Source organism: Moschus berezovskii, chromosome 5 (genome assembly GCF_049115385.1).
Source record: "Moschus berezovskii isolate FMDL1 chromosome 5, NW_MosBer_1.0, whole genome shotgun sequence".
NCBI lineage: Eukaryota > Metazoa > Chordata > Mammalia > Artiodactyla > Moschidae > Moschus > Moschus berezovskii.
In genome coordinates, this window is record NC_142464.1 from 14,812,473 (window position 1) to 14,828,613 (window position 16,141).

A 16,141-nucleotide genomic window follows, 5' to 3' on the forward strand; every position below is an offset into this window, starting at 1 on the left:
CTATGCAATAAAATATGTAGGGATACACATCAGATTCACCAGTAAGTAAAAAAAAAAAACACAATATTTTTGCTACGTATGCATCTTTGCCTAGCTATAACAAAACAGGCAACAACACACTATGCCATGTCCCCCATAAAGACAAAACCACATTCATTGAAGTTGCTCTTGATTGTTGGCTTCTTGATTATTGTGTAGTGTTCTCCACTTCTACAAGCCAGTTATCAATAACTAAAGAAATACTCAATAGTTGCAGGTTAAAGTCTATTTCCTATGAATTTCAAGTAGAAGAAATTGGGTACTATAGTAAATTATAGTAAATTACATTTTCTTAAGCAGGATAACAAGTTGGAAGAGAAAAAAATAAAAACTAAATCCAACTGTTGAATAACAGCATAGTTCTGTACCTGTGATTGCAACCAGAATAATATATAAGCCTGTGTTTCCACTGTGTGGCAGTCAGCTGACTGCCTTCCTCAATATTTCTAAAATCATCCATTATTATTCATTCAATTTTATTATATTTGGTTAACTGCCATTTATTTCTCCTTTATTTCTTTTTAGCTGTCAATATGTCAGTGTCATGAAGAATGAACCTACACATGCATCAGAGAAAAAAGGGATACAAAAAAATTACTAATAAGTTCCTTGATGTCTGAAAGCAGCTTCAACTTTAGCTTATTTAGTATGGAGACTGAATTCACCTTGTAGATGAATTAGCAACATTTACAAATGCATGGCTAGACACAGGATGCTAAATTAAAATGACTAGGCTGCAAAAAACAAAGCTGGCAAAGCCAAAGCTATTTTGTTCACTAAATGGATTTTTCTGTAATTGGGGAAAAAAGAAAAACTAAATTAGTCACATTAATGTAATTCAATCTTAATTATTGCCCTAAGAGTGCATTTAAATATTTATGAACAATTCCTTCCAAATGCTTTGTCAGCTCTATTCCATTAAACAGCATTCTATCAGTGGTACTTTTTGAAAATAACTTTGGTTTCTTCATTACACTGTGACTCCTGATATTCAAAAATTTTGTACCTAAGAGCCAAAGGTGTCTGAAGCTGGGGTCATTTAGAAACTCAGATACTGCTGATTTCTGAGACCCTAGACAGTGGCTCTTGGGTGGGGGTCAGGCATCACATGAAAACTAGGAATATATGTATAAACTACTTGGTCCAACAGTATTTGTATCTGGATATTAAGAGTTGCTCTTCTGTTCAGCTGAAGGTCACTTACTAAGCTGAGGCCATTTGTCTATCTCAACACAGAAAGTCAGTGAATGTGTGGAAGCAAGAATCAACACATTTTCCTGCTTCCTAGGGGAGGGAAGCTGAGCTATTATACACCTGACAACTGTGTCAGATTTAACTTACAAAATGTAACATTATTCCTCTCCCTTCACACTCCTTAAAGAAAATGGGAGGAAATGCTTGCTGTCATATACTTGAGATTTATCTCATTTATTTATTAAGATCTATTAAACATAATCAGTTATTTTTACCTGCCTGAAATGAACTATATCATGGGTATTATCAGAGCCTATCAGCCATCATTGTACTAAATGTCATATTGACTTATTATCTGCACATCAACACTACTCTGTGTGTGCATTGTTTTCATTTGCTGTCTTTTTTAAATTTCATCTCCAAAATTGAGAGAAAAGAGTTCTATTCATTATGCAAAGCAGAAAAAACAGGCTTTGGAAAAGTAACAACTCATTTTGTATTTTGTTCATCCAGTACCTTGAATTTACAGAAACAAAAGAGGTAAAGGTTCTATTTTTTTTTAATGTTGGACATACCTACTGCTCATAAGGAAAGTAGGAACACCTATTTAAAAAGCAAGTGTTTTTATGAGTTATAGACTATCACAATTTCTAATTTTGTTCTATTCAGCATATCTTATTAAATAAGGAACCAATTTTTATTTATAGTCTGAGTAATTACAAGTTTCCATCTGAATCTGTTATTTAGTCTGTAAAAACACCAGGATGCAGATAAAAGAATGAAGCTGACTTATTCACTGCTTTTCTCCTACTTTGGTTTATTTTCTTAGAGTAAATCTCTTTTATTCAACATTGGAATTCTTAAGAAATAGAAATTCTTTTATGAGGAACTAAGAAGATTTAAAGAATCCTATTCTAAATGAAAGAATCCCACCTTTGCCTCCTGTTTGACTACAGGAAGCAAGGGTGGAAAATCCATTTGTTCAAGAACATTTACCTACTTTCATTTCAAGTGAAGAGTAAGAAGATACCTGTCAAACCCTCACCAGAGACTCATTCTGATATGACTCTGACACATCCCCACCAGTGAGTCAGGCTTGGCCCATGAAAACCTCCATGCACAAACAGATTCATGTCAGCTTGGTCAGACCAAGAGCACTAGAGTTCCAAACAAGTAACAGTGATTCTTTCCCTCTTCTGTAAAAGCTGATTATTTGGGATGAATGTGGGAGCAAGGTGTCTTACCTAGCTTTCTCTAAATCTTTAAAATTTTATCTTGATTGGATGAAAAATATAAATCACCTAGCTATTGCAGTGTAATAATAGAGTGTTTGAGCAGACACGAACACAGCAGATGCAAAGGCCCTTATTTATCCTGTCCACAGAGCATCATTAAGAGACACACAAATCATAGCTATGCCTGACCTCAGTAAGTTTCATCCAGCTAAATGTCTGCAATGAAGGACTCTTAACCTCTCCAGAGAATCAAAAACCTTCTTTCCGTTGGTAACTTGTGTTTTTATGCAAATCTGTATCCACCTTTTGCCCCTCAAATTACTGCCTGTACACAAAAGTAGTCACACTCTATTACACCACACAGTGGAATGCTGAAAATGTCATGATGACTTCCCATATGTACCTCAATTGATTTCTCAATGTTTGAAAAGCTCAACTTAATTTCTTGTATTTTCAACATTTGACACCAAAAATAAATATTCTCTAATCATAACTAAATTGACTTAGAAATGTTGTCAGCATTTCAAGAAGCAGATTTTTAAGTCCGTTTCAAATCTCCACAGCTAATCTCATTTGTATGGCATATATCTATATCTAGCGATATGTTTTGTCAGTAATTTAAATGTTTAAGTGACACAGAAAACAAAGGATGCAAATATATATGTATATATGTATATATATATATATATATATATATATATAAAGTGAAAGTGTTAGTTGTTCAGTTGTATCTGACTCATTGTGACCCCACGAACTTGTAGCTTGCCAGGGGCCTGTGACCATGGAATTCTCCAGGCAAGGATACTGGAGTGGGTTGCCGTTCCCTTCTCAAGGAGATCTTACCAACCCAGGGATTGAACCCACATCTCCTGCATTGAAGGCAGATTCTTCACTGTCTGAGCCACCAGGGAAGTGTATATATATAAGCCTAGGCTATCTATACGTTCACACATAGTCAGTTTTCTGCTCACATAGGTCATAATATATTTGAAACAGGTATGAAAGTACAGTGAAAGAAAAGACAATGTTTCTACTTTACATGGAATTTGAATTTCATACTTCAGATATTTTAACAGCCCAGCAAGTTAATCTATGGTTCTTGTCAATTATGAACAAATTGAATACCATTTTAAAAGTGAAAATTAGTATGAACTGTAGACTTTCTAGCATATATTCTGCCTCTTGAATAGATTGTGAGTGTTGCTTCAGTTATATATTCTAGGGTTTCCTTGTATTATTTCAGTTTACAAGAAAATGTATATTATTAGTTAAAACAACCATTTCACATTAAGTCAGGCATCATTTTTCTTGTTATGCAGATAGGAGACTGGCTGAAAGGTTGAATCCAAAGTAATAGACCCAAAGAACCACAATGCCGAAACTCAGTATCCTACAATAATGTTAATAATTTTTTGTTCTTACTCTTAATTGCACAAAGTGGTAAAAATTTAGATATTATAAAATGTAGAACACATGTTCTGGTGGGAGGTGGAAATATAGCAGTGGAGCATAGAGCAGTGGTTAGGAATCATCATATAGATTTTGTACTTTGCACTTCCATGATTCTTATAAGTCTATCCTGGAGATTAAAAATGTGAGCAAATTTGAGTGTATAATACACAGAAATAGGGGGCATTGAGAGTTTGAATTTAAGGTTTATAATTCAATGTTCAGATTAAAATACTTAGAAGAAAGTTTCTAAAGGCAGTAATCATACTCCCTTCTCTTTATAAATATGTGAATTAAATTTAAAATGAGCTGAAAGAAAAGAAAGCAGGAAAGCAAAAGAAAGTGAGGAAGCATGTGAACAATACACAGCTTTCTAGACTCAAATGATAAGTATGGGTCTTAATTTGAACTGATGTGAATTCTAATCCCCAAAAAAAGCAATGCCAAAGATTGTTCAAACTACCCCACAATTGCACTCATCTCACATGCTAGCAAAGTAATGCTCATATTCTCCAAGCCAGGTTTCAACAGTACATGAACCATGAATTTTCAGATGTTCAAGCTGGATTTAGAAAAGGCAGAGGAACCAGAGATCAAATTGCCAACATCCTTTGGATCAGAGAAAAAAGCAAGAGAGTTCCAGAAACATATCTACTTCTGTTTTATTGACTATGCCAAAACCTTTCACAGTGTGGATCACAATAAACTGTGGAAAATTCTTAAAGATATAGGAATACCAGACCACCTTACCTGCCTCATGAGAAATCTATATGCAGGTCAGGATGCAACACTGGACATGGAACAAAAGACTGGTTCCAAATTGGAAAGGAGTACGTCAAGGCTGTATATTGTGACCCTGCTTATTTAACTTATATGCAGAGTACATCATGAGGAACGCTGGGCTGGATAAAGCACAAGCTGGAATCAAAATTGCCAGGAGAAATATCAATAACCTTAGATATGCAGATGACACCACCATTATGGCAGAAAGCAAAGAACTAAAGAGTCTCTAGATGCAAGTGAAAGAGGAGAATAAAAAGTTGCCATAAAACTCAACATTTAAAAAACTAAAATCATGGCATCTGGTCCCATCACTTCATGGCAAATAGATGGGGAAACAATGAAAACAGTGATAGATTTTATTTTCTTCGACTGCAAAATCACTGCAGATGGTGACTGCAGCCATGAAGTTAAAAGACACTTGCTCCTTGGAAGAAAAGCTATGACCAACCTAGACAGCATATTAAAAAGTAGAGACATTACTTTGCCAACAAAGGTCTAGTCAAAGCTATGGTTTTTCCAGTAGTCATGTATGGAGGTGCGAATTGGACTGTATAGAAAGCTGAGCACCAAAGAACTGATGCATTTGAACTGTGGTGTTGGAGAAGCCTCTTGAGAGTCCTTTAGACTGCAAGGAGATCGAACCAGTCCATCCAAAAGGAAATCAGTCCTGGATATTCATTGGAAAGACTAATGCTGATGCTGAAACTCCAGTACTTTGGCCACCTGATTCAAAGACCTGACTCATTGGAAAAAACCCTGATGCTTGGAATGATTGAAGGCAGGAGAAGAAAGGGACTACAGTGGATGAGATGGTTGGATGGCATCACCGACGCAATGAACATGAGTTTGAGCACGCTTGGGAGTTGGTGATGGACACGGAAGCCTGGTGTGCTGCAGTCCATGGGGTCACAGTCAGACATGAGTGAGAAGCTGAACTGAACTGATGTGAATTCATAGAATATAAGGAACATCCAATTTTAATGGTGTTTTCTACTTCTTTTATATTATTTTTAGTCTCTAGTGGTACATGAGAATGAAATTTAATTTTTGAATTTTTAAATTTCAGTGTTTTGCTCACATCTTTAACTTTTCATATAAGGTGTTCCTACTACATCAAGTGAGAACAAGATATTGATTATCTATAATAGCCAAATAATATATTTTAGAAATTTGAAAATTTTTCTAATCTGTATTTTTCACCTCACAGTTTTTTTTTTCCCTTTGTGGAAAGTAGGACATGATTTGTCCAATTTGCATGTTTCTACAAATAATCTGTTCTTAATAATTTACAAAAGATAAAAGAATAGCTACATAGTGTCGAACTGTTTGCAACTCCATATACTGTAGCCCTCCAAGCTCCTCTCTCCAAGGGGTTCTCCAGGCAAGAATACTGGAATGGGTTGCCATTCCATTCTCCAGGGCATCTTCCTGACCTAGGGATTGAATCTGGGTCTCCTTGTTGCAGGAAGTTTCTTTGCCTTCTGAACCACCTATTGCATTGTAGTACAAAGAAAATCAGAGAACTTTCTCTCTGCACTCATACTCTCAGCTCCGCCTAAGATTTTTTCCCCACAACAAACTAAAGCATATTGTGTTTTAAGGGAAAATATTGAGTCTACTTCTGTAGTGTCGTTAAGAGCATCTACTTTAAGAAAATTTACATGATAAGGTTCCCTCTAGATATAAAGCTTGCCTGTCTTCTGCTTTTTCCAAAAGTCATGGGGTCATTTCTTAAAGTATTTGAAACTGTGAAATATCTATAAAATCAGTTCACTAGTGTAACATATTCTTCCCATCCCAACTATCTTAGACATTAATTCTGTTATTGCTGGGACATATTTTACACATCACCTGTTTTATAACGAGTTATTTTTAGCTCCATCTTACAAAGAGGTAACTATAAGATGAACAGTATCAGATAGAACTACTCAACCAGTCCTGTCTTCACTGTAAAAAAAAATATAGCTTATCTGCCCAAGGGATAGTAGACCATAGCTTGATGTGAGAAGAGGTTTAACGTTTCAAAGAGAAGGAGGTATTCTCATCCTACTTCAAGGCTCAGTTTCTCTTAGAAGGAAGCTGAAAATGAATTTTTTAAATCATTGCCTTCACAATTTAAATATTTATAAAATATTATTGAAAACTTTAGTGTCACATACAAAAAAAACTTTAGTGTCACATACCTCTCAGCATGGAGTGGTTTTGACATATAAGTAACAAGTGTGGTAAAGTTAAAAGAGGCTTAAAAAAAAAAAAGGATCACTGAAAACTTTTTACCAATTTTTACTTTACCCAGGGAAAGAAAGAAAAATTTGACATATGGACATTAAATCTTGTTTAATTAATTAAAGAACAACAATCCCGCTCACCAAGCACAATTTGTACCTCCTGGCAGTTACTTAAAGATTTGAATATCTTAGAAAAAAATAATATACAAACTCATAAATCTGCTCTTGATATCAAATATCTACCAAGCTTTTTCAGGGATGTTTATAAATTGTTGTACCTAAACCAATAGTGTTGGTGTGTAAACATAGATAAAGATTAACTGAATGCATTTTTCTATAATAATTTATTACACACTGAAAAATATCTTGTTTGATAAATGTAAACTACAGCCTTGAAATTTCTTTAAAAACCTTTTGTTTTCTTTGTTTCAAACAAAATAAGATTTCTAAAAGCAATATTCCCAATGAAAAATCAAAACAATATCACTGTGCTAGTCTCCTGAATTAATTAAATCTGCTTTTCTAAAATGATGATATTTTATTGGACAAAACACAAAGGTCTATTTTTCACTTTCTTCCTAAGTTGTAAAGAAATCAAAATAAATGTAATTTGAGTCAGTATAATCTAGTTTTAGCCTTTTGTGTGTTTATTTATATTACTAGCATTTTATATCATACTCCAGTCTTATCAGAAGTTTGAGAAAAGAATTCACTGACTTCACATATTATTGAAGAGCTGACATCAAATATAATGTTCTAGATCTAATTTGTTAATTTTAAATGTGTAAGTTTCTCTTAATAGGATCTTTTCAGCTGCTGTCATTAGCAAAATCACAACATATCTAAGCATCCATTAAAGCTTCTGCTCATTCCATTTCACATTTTGAAATTGTTCTTTTTGAACCTGATATATCACAGGGAAAGATAAATCAATTTCTATAGAGAGTCTTGCACTTTAAAGAATGCATCTATTTGCTAAGAGATTAGTACTATTGATGGTTTTTAAATGTGTTTTCTTTGAGAGGGAGAATGAGGACACTAATGCAACTTTTTTTTTAATGGGGAAACTAAGGTTATAGCAAAGGGCTTCTCAGGTGGTGCTAGTGGTAAAGAACCCGGAGACTAAAGAGATGCTGGCTTGATCCCTGGGTCGGGAAGATCCCCTGGAGGAAGGCAAGATAACCCCCTGTAGTATTCTTGCCTGGAGAATTCCATGAACAGAGGAGCCTGGTGGGTTATGGTCCGTGGGGTCGCAAAGAGTTGGATATGACTGAGTAACTAAGCACAGCATATATGTGCGTGCGTGTGTGTGCGTGTACCTACAAACACAATATCTTCTTTATCCATTCCTCTGTCGACAGACAGACATTTAGATTGTTTCCATATCTTTGTTATTCTAAATAACACTGTTATGCTAACTGGAGTGCATGTTTCTTTTCAAATTAGGGTTTTTATCTTTCCTGGATATATGCTCATCAGTAGGATTGCAGGATCATATGCTACCTATTTTTAGCATTTAAGGAAATTCCATACTGTTCTCCATACTGCCTGCACCAATTTACATCCTCACTAACATTGCAAGAGAGTTGCCTTTTCTGCAAACCCTCTCCAGCATTTATTATTTTTAGACATTTTATTGATGATCATTCAGACTGATGTGAGGTGGTACCTCACTGTAGCACTGGACATGGAACAACTGACTGGTTCAAAATTCAGACAGGAGTAGGACAAGGCTGAATATTGCCAGCATGCTTATTTAACATATATGCAGAATTCACTTCAGTTCAGTAGCCCAGTAGTGTCCAACTCTTTGTGACCTTATGGACTGCAGCACACCAGGCCTCCCTGTTCATCACTAACTCAGGAGTTTACTCAAACTCATGTCCAAGGAGTCGGTGATGTCATCCAACCATCTCATCCTCTGTCATCCCCCTTTCTTCCTGCCTTCAATCTTTCCCAGAATTAGGGTCTTTTCAAACGAGTCAGCTATCCACATCCAAATTATTGGAGTTTCAGCTTCAACATCAGTCCTTCCAATGAACACCCAGGACTCCTTTCAGATGGACTGATTGTATCTTCTTGCAGTCCAGGGGACTCTCGAGAGTTTTCTCCAACTCCTCAGTTCAAAAGCATCAATTTCTGAGTGCTCAGCTTTCTTTACAGTCCAACTCTCACATCCATACATGACTACTGGAAAAACCATAGCCTTGACTAGACAGACCTTTGTTAGCAAAGTAATATCTCTGCTTTTTAATATGCTGTCTAGGTTGGCCATAACTTTTCTTTCAAGGAGCATGTGTCTTTTAATTTCATGTCTGCAGTCACCATCTGCAGTGATTTTGGAGCCCCCCAAAATAAAGTGTGCTACCATTTCCACTTTTTCTCCATCTATTTGCATGAAATGATGGGACCGGATGCAATGATCTCAGTTTTCTGAATGCTGAGCCAACTTTTCACTCTCCTCTTTCACTTTCATCAAGAGGCTCTTTAGTTCTTCTTCACTTTCTGCCATAAGGGTGGTGTCTTCTGCATATCTGAGGTTATTGATATTTCTCCTGGGAATCTTAATTCCAGCTTGTGCTTTATCCAGCCCAGATTTTCACATGATGTGCTCTGCATATAAGTTAAATAAACAGGGTGACAGTACACAGCACTGATGTACTCCTTTCCCAGTATGGAACCAGTCTGTTGTTTCATATTTGGTTGTAACTGTTGCTTCTTGACCTACATATAGGTTTCTCAGAAGGTAGGTAAGGTAGTCTCATGTTCCATCTGTTTAAGAATTTTCCACAGTTTGTCATGACCCACACAATCAAAGATTTTAGCATAGTCAGTGAAGCAGAAGTAGATGTTTTCTGGAATTCTCTTGCTTTTTCTGTGCCCCAGCAGATGTTGGCAGTTTGATTTCTGGTTCCTCTGCCTTTTTAAAATCCAGCTTGTACATCTAAGTCATAGTTTCATATACTATTGAAGTCTAGTTTGAAGAATTTTGAGTGTGACTTTGCTAGCATGTGAAATGTGTGCAATTGTATGATAGTTTGAACATTCTTTGGGTTTGTTTTTCTTTGGGATTGGTATGAAAGATGCTTTTTACCAGTCCTATGGCCATTGTTGAGTTTTCCAAATTTCCTGGTATGCTGAGTGCAGCACTTTAACAGCATCAGCTTTTAGGATTTGAAATAGCTCACCTGGAATTCCATCACCTCCACTAGGTTTGTTTGTAGCAATGATTCCTAAGGCCCACTTGACTTCAGACTACAGGATGTCTGGCTCTAGGTAAATGACCACACAATCTTGGTTATCCAGGTCATTAAGATCTTTTTCATAGTATTTCCACGTATTCTTGCCACCTCTTCTTAATCTCTTCTGCTTCTGTTAGTCCTTGCCATGTCAGTCCTTAATTTTGCCTGTGTTTGCATGAAATGTTCCTATGGTATCTCAAGTTTTCTTGAAGAAATCTCTAGTCTTTCCCATTCTATTGTTTTCCTCTAATTCTTTCCATTGTCCACTTAAGAAAGCTTTCTTATCTTTCCTTGCTATTCTCTGGAACCGTGCATTCAGTCGGTATATCTTACTCTTTCTCCTTTGCCTTGCACGTTTCTTCTTTTCTCAGCTATTTGGAATGCCTCTTCAGACAACCATTTCCTTTCTTGGATTCCTTTTTCTGGGGATGGTTTTCATCACCACCTCCTGTATAACGCTGCTAACTTTCATCTGTACTTCTTCAGATATTCTGCCTACCAGAACTAGTCATGGCAAATAGAAAGGGGAAAAGTGGGAGCAGTGACAGATTTTATCCTCTTGGCCTCCAGAATCACTGAGGACAATGACTGCAGCCATGGAATGAAAAGACACTTGTTCCTTGAAAGAAAAGCTGTGACAAACCTAGATAGCATATTTAAAATAAACACATCAGCTTCCTGACAAAGGTCCATATAGTCAAAGCTATTGTTTTTCCAGTCGTCCAGTAGAACTGGACTATAAAGAAGGCTGAGCAACAAAGAATTGATGTTTTTGAATTGTCATGCTGAAGAAGACCCTTGAAAGTTTCCTTGAACTGTAAGGAGATAAAACCAGTCAATCCTAAAGGAAATCAATAGCAAATATTCATTGGAAGGACTGTTGCTGAAGCTGAAGCTTCAATACTTTGGCCACCTGGTGCGAAGAGCCGACTCACTAAAAAAGACCCTTTATTTCCAATATTCTGGGAGGTGGGTCATGGAGGATCCTGCTGTAACTTATGTCGGAAAGTGTTTTGCCTATGTTCTCCTCTAGGAGTTTTATAGTTTCTGGTCTTACATTTAGATCTTTAATCCATTTTGAGTTTATTTTTATGTATGGTGTTAGGGAGTGTTCTAGTTTCATTCTTTTACAAGTGGTTGAGCAGTTTTCCCAGCACCACTTGTTAAAGAGATTGTCTTTTCTCCATTGAATATTCTTGCCTCCCTTGTCAAAGATAAGGTGTCCATAGGTGCATGGATTTATCTCTGGGCTTTCTATTTTGTTCCATTGATCTATATTTCTGTCTTTATGCCAGTACCATACTGTCTTGATGACTGTGGCTTTGCAGTAGAGTCTGAAGTCTGGAAGGTTGATTCCCCCAGTTCCATTCTTCTTTCTCAAGATTTCTTATAAATTAAAAAAATAAAAATTAAATTAAATTAGATTAAAAAAAAAGACCCTGATGCTGGGAAAGATTGAAGGCAGGAGGAGAAGGGGACGACAGAGGATGAGGTGGTTGGATGGCATCACCAACTCAATAAACATGAGTTTGAGCAAGCTCCAGGAGATGATGAAGGATCGGGAAGCCTGGCGTGCTGCAGTCCATGGGGTCGAAAATAGTCAGATGTGACTGAATGACTGAACAAAAGTAACAACAATTAGTGATGTTGATCCTCTTTTCATGTTTCTTTAGATCATCTGTATTTTCTCCTTAAAGAAGTGTCCATTTAGGTATTATGCTCATTTTTTGTTGGGTTCTTTGATTTTTTAGATTGAATTCTATGAACTGTGTATTTTTTGGAAATTAATCCTTTTTCAGTGATATCATTTTCAATTTTTTTTTTTTCCTATTCTGCAGGTTGTCTTTGCCTCTTATGGTTTCTTTTGCCGTGCAATAGTTTTAATTTTAATTAGGTCCTATTTGTTTATTTTTGTTTTTATTTTTATTATTCCAGGAGACATTAAAAAGAAACATTGCTGAGATTTATGCCAAAGAGTGTTCTGCCTATGTTTTCCTATAGGTGTTTTATGTATTGGCTTTACATTTAGGTCTTTAATCCATTTTGCATTTGTTTTGCTATGTGGTGTTAGAGAATATTCTAATTTCATTCTTTTGCTTATAACTGTCAAGTTGTCCCAGCACCGTTTGTTGAAAAGAATCTTTCTGCATGTTATATTATTTTCTTCTTTGTAGTAGATTAATCGATCATAAGAATGTGGATTTATTTCTGGGTTTTCTGTCCCTTTGTATTGATCTATGTGTCTTTTTTTTTTTTTTTTAAACCAGTACCATACTCTCTTGTAACTCAGCTGGTAAAGAGTCTACTTGTAATGTGGGAGACCGGAGTTCGATCCCTGTGTTGGGAAGATCCTCTGGAGAAGGGAAAGGCTACCCACTCCAGTATTCTGGCCTGGAGAATTCCATGAACTGTACAGTCGATGGGATCACAGAGTCGGACATGACTGAGCAACTTTCACTTTCACCATACTCTCTTCTATACTATTGCTTTGTTCTGTAGTCTGAACTCATGGAGACTGATTTCTCCAGCTACATTTTTCTTTCTCAAAAATATTTTGGCTGTCTGGGGTCTTTTATGTGTCCACACAAATTTTTAAAAAATTGTGTCCCAGTTCTATGAAAAATGACTTTGGTAATTTGATAGGGATTGCTTTGAATCTGCAGATAGCCTCAGGTTTTATAGTCATTTTAATGGACCTGATTCTTCCAACTCAAGAATACAGTATATCTTTCTTAGAATGGTACAATCTCCCAACATTGATCAAGGAATAAATGCAAATATGAGCAGACCAAGTACCAGTGCTAAAACTGATTTTCAACAAGCAGAAGCACAGAACCAGTGACTTTAGAGGAGCATTATACCAAACATTTAGAGAAGAATTAACACTTTTCTTAAACCACAACTAAATTTGGAGTGGAAGGAACACTTCCAAACTTATTCTATGAGGCCTGATATTTTACCAAAAACAGATACCACACAAAAAAGAGAATTACTGGCCAATGTCACTGATGAACTTAGATGCAAAAATTCTCAACAAAATATATGCAAACCAACTCCAATGATACATTAAAAAGATCATACACCATGATCAAGTGGAGTCACCACAGAGATGCAAAATTTTTCCATATCTGCAAATTAGTGTGATATACCACATTATCAAATTAAAGAATAAAAGCTATATGATGACCTCAGTAGATGCATAAAAAGCTTTTTTAAAGTTCAACATCCATGTTTGATTAAATCCTCCAGAAAGTGGGCATAGAAGGAATATACCTCAACAGAATAATGGTATATAACAGATTTACAGCTTATATCCTACTCAATGGTAAAAAGTTGAAATCACGTCATATAAGATCAGGTTAAGACAAGGATGTCCACTCTCACCACTTTTATTCAACATAGTTTTGGAAATCCTATCCATAGCAATCAGAAAAAGAAAAAAAAAATGAAAGGAATTCAAATTGAAAAAGAAGTAACACTGTAATTGTTTTCAGATGACATAGAAAATCCTAAAGACACTACCAGACAAATATTAAACTTCATCAGTGAATTATATAAAGTTGCAGGATACAGAATTAATATACAGAAATCTGCTACATGTCTATACACTAGCAATGAAATAACCCAAAGAGAAACTAAGGAAACAATTCTATCCACCGTTGCATCAAAAACCAAAAAACTAAAACAAAGGAAACAAACAAAAACCCTAGTAATAAACCTACCTAAGCTTCCCTGGTGGCTCAGAGGTTAAAGCTTCTGCCTCCAATGCGGGAGACTCGGGTTCGATCCCTGGGTCAGGAAGATCCCCTGGAGAAGGAAACGGTAACCCACTCCAGTATTCTTGCCTGGAGAATCCCATGGACGGAGAAGCCTGGTAGGCTACAGTCCACGGGGTCGCATAGAGTTGGACATGACTGAGCGATGGAACGGAAAGGAAGGAGACAAAAGACTTGTACTCCAAGAACTATAAGATGCTGGTGAAAGAAACTGAAGATGACACAAACACACAAACAGGGAGAAAGTTGCTACATTTTTTATTTTTTTCTGTTTAAAATCTGGTATGGTTTTGGAGGATTTAAGTATATAAATACATATTCATTTTATAATGTGCTCTAGAAAATCATTCTAGCTTCCCCTCCCCACTTGACTCAGTTAATCTTCTTGAATTAATTTGTTTCAAAAGAACCATGTGCAATTCTATAATAATGACATTGGAAAATCTGAAGGTTCATCATTAAGACAAACAGTGAAAATTACAAACAGCAAGAGCAAAGAATACAAAAACTTATATAGTCTTTGTGAGAGAGCCCAAATGTCAGACTTAATAGACAAAGACTTCAAACAAGCCATTATAAATATTCAGTGAATAAATAAAATTATCCTTAGAAAATGTAAAGGAAAGTATAATGATAATCTCTCATCCTGTAGAGAATATCAAGAAGGATATAAAATTATATAAATGAACCAAACTAAAATTCAGTAGTTGAAATTTAAAATAATTGAAATAGAAAGTTCAATCGAGGTATACACAGCAATAAATTTAACTTGACTGAAGAAAAAAAATCAGTGAATTTGAAGATAGGTCAAAAAAGATTATGTAATCAGGACAAAATGAAAAAAGAGTGGAGAAAAATGGATAAATCCTCAGAGAAATGTGGGACAACATTACATGTTTCAACACACACATAATGAGCCTACCAAGAAAGAAGAAAGAGAAAAAAAATTAAATATTTGGCTGAAAACTTTACAAATTTGATAAAATCATTAACCTGCACATCAAGTAGTTCAATAAATTCCAAGTAGGACAAACACCAAGAATAGACACACCCCAGTAAAAGTGCTGGAAGAGAAAGGTAAAGAAAAAGTTTTGAAAGCAGCTAGGGACAAGCAATTCATTTTGTATAAAAGAACTTGATAATATTTTTGACTGACTTCTCATCAGAAACTATGGAGAGCAGAAGTTAAGGGATTACATCTTCAAAGTGCTCAATACTTTATATCCAGTAAGGAAATAATAAAATTATATTATCTTGATCATTTGAAGAGTGTTTGTAAGTTTAAAATTCAAGAGTATATCAAAGATCCTGTTTCAAAGAAACATATATTCTACCTTTTTAACTTCTTTTTAATGAGTATGGAGAAAATATTGCCACCTAAATTATAAAGGCATATGCTTTGAACAATAAAACATCGTCTATGAACACTTTTAATAGGTAATGCCTAGGTCTATGGAGAAATAAAGAGTTTTTTAATGAAACAATGTAGTTCTTTTTTTTTTTTTTATTGCAGGCTAATTATTTTACAATATTATATTGGTTGATTTTGCCATACATTGACATGAATCCGCCTTGGGTGTACATGAGTTCCCCTTCCTGAGCCCCTCTCCCACCTCCCTCCTCCCTTTATCCTCCCTCTGGGTCATCCCCGCACACCAGCCCCGAGCATCCTGTAACATGCATCGACCCTGAACTGGTGATTCGTTTCACATATGACAACATACATGTTTCAAGTTCTGAGCAAACATCACAGTTTCTCCCCGACAGAAACACTAAGATTTAATCATCCAAAGCTGCTTTTGCAGCCGCTGCCAAAGGCTGTTAGTTTCACCATCAGGGAGCTTGATGCTTGTCAAGACCGCAAGAAAAGCAATGAAACTGCTGCCAATGCACTGCTTGCGGAAGGCGGATGATCCTCACACACCATTTGTTTTACTTCAGCACTTGTTTGGTCCTGTGTTATCTATAGAACTTACTGAGCCTCCATATCACTACAAAAGGACTTCTAGTGGGAAAAGACTGCTGTTAAGTTAGGAAAACAGAAAAGCATATGATTCTTCAGAGTTTAATGAAGCAATTAATCAGAAACTTTCTATTGAGTAAAGCATATACTCATTTTCATCATAATATCAAAAGTTACTAAGTTTTAGAGGAACATAAAATATTTTGACTTGAAAATGAGTAGCTGATAAAAA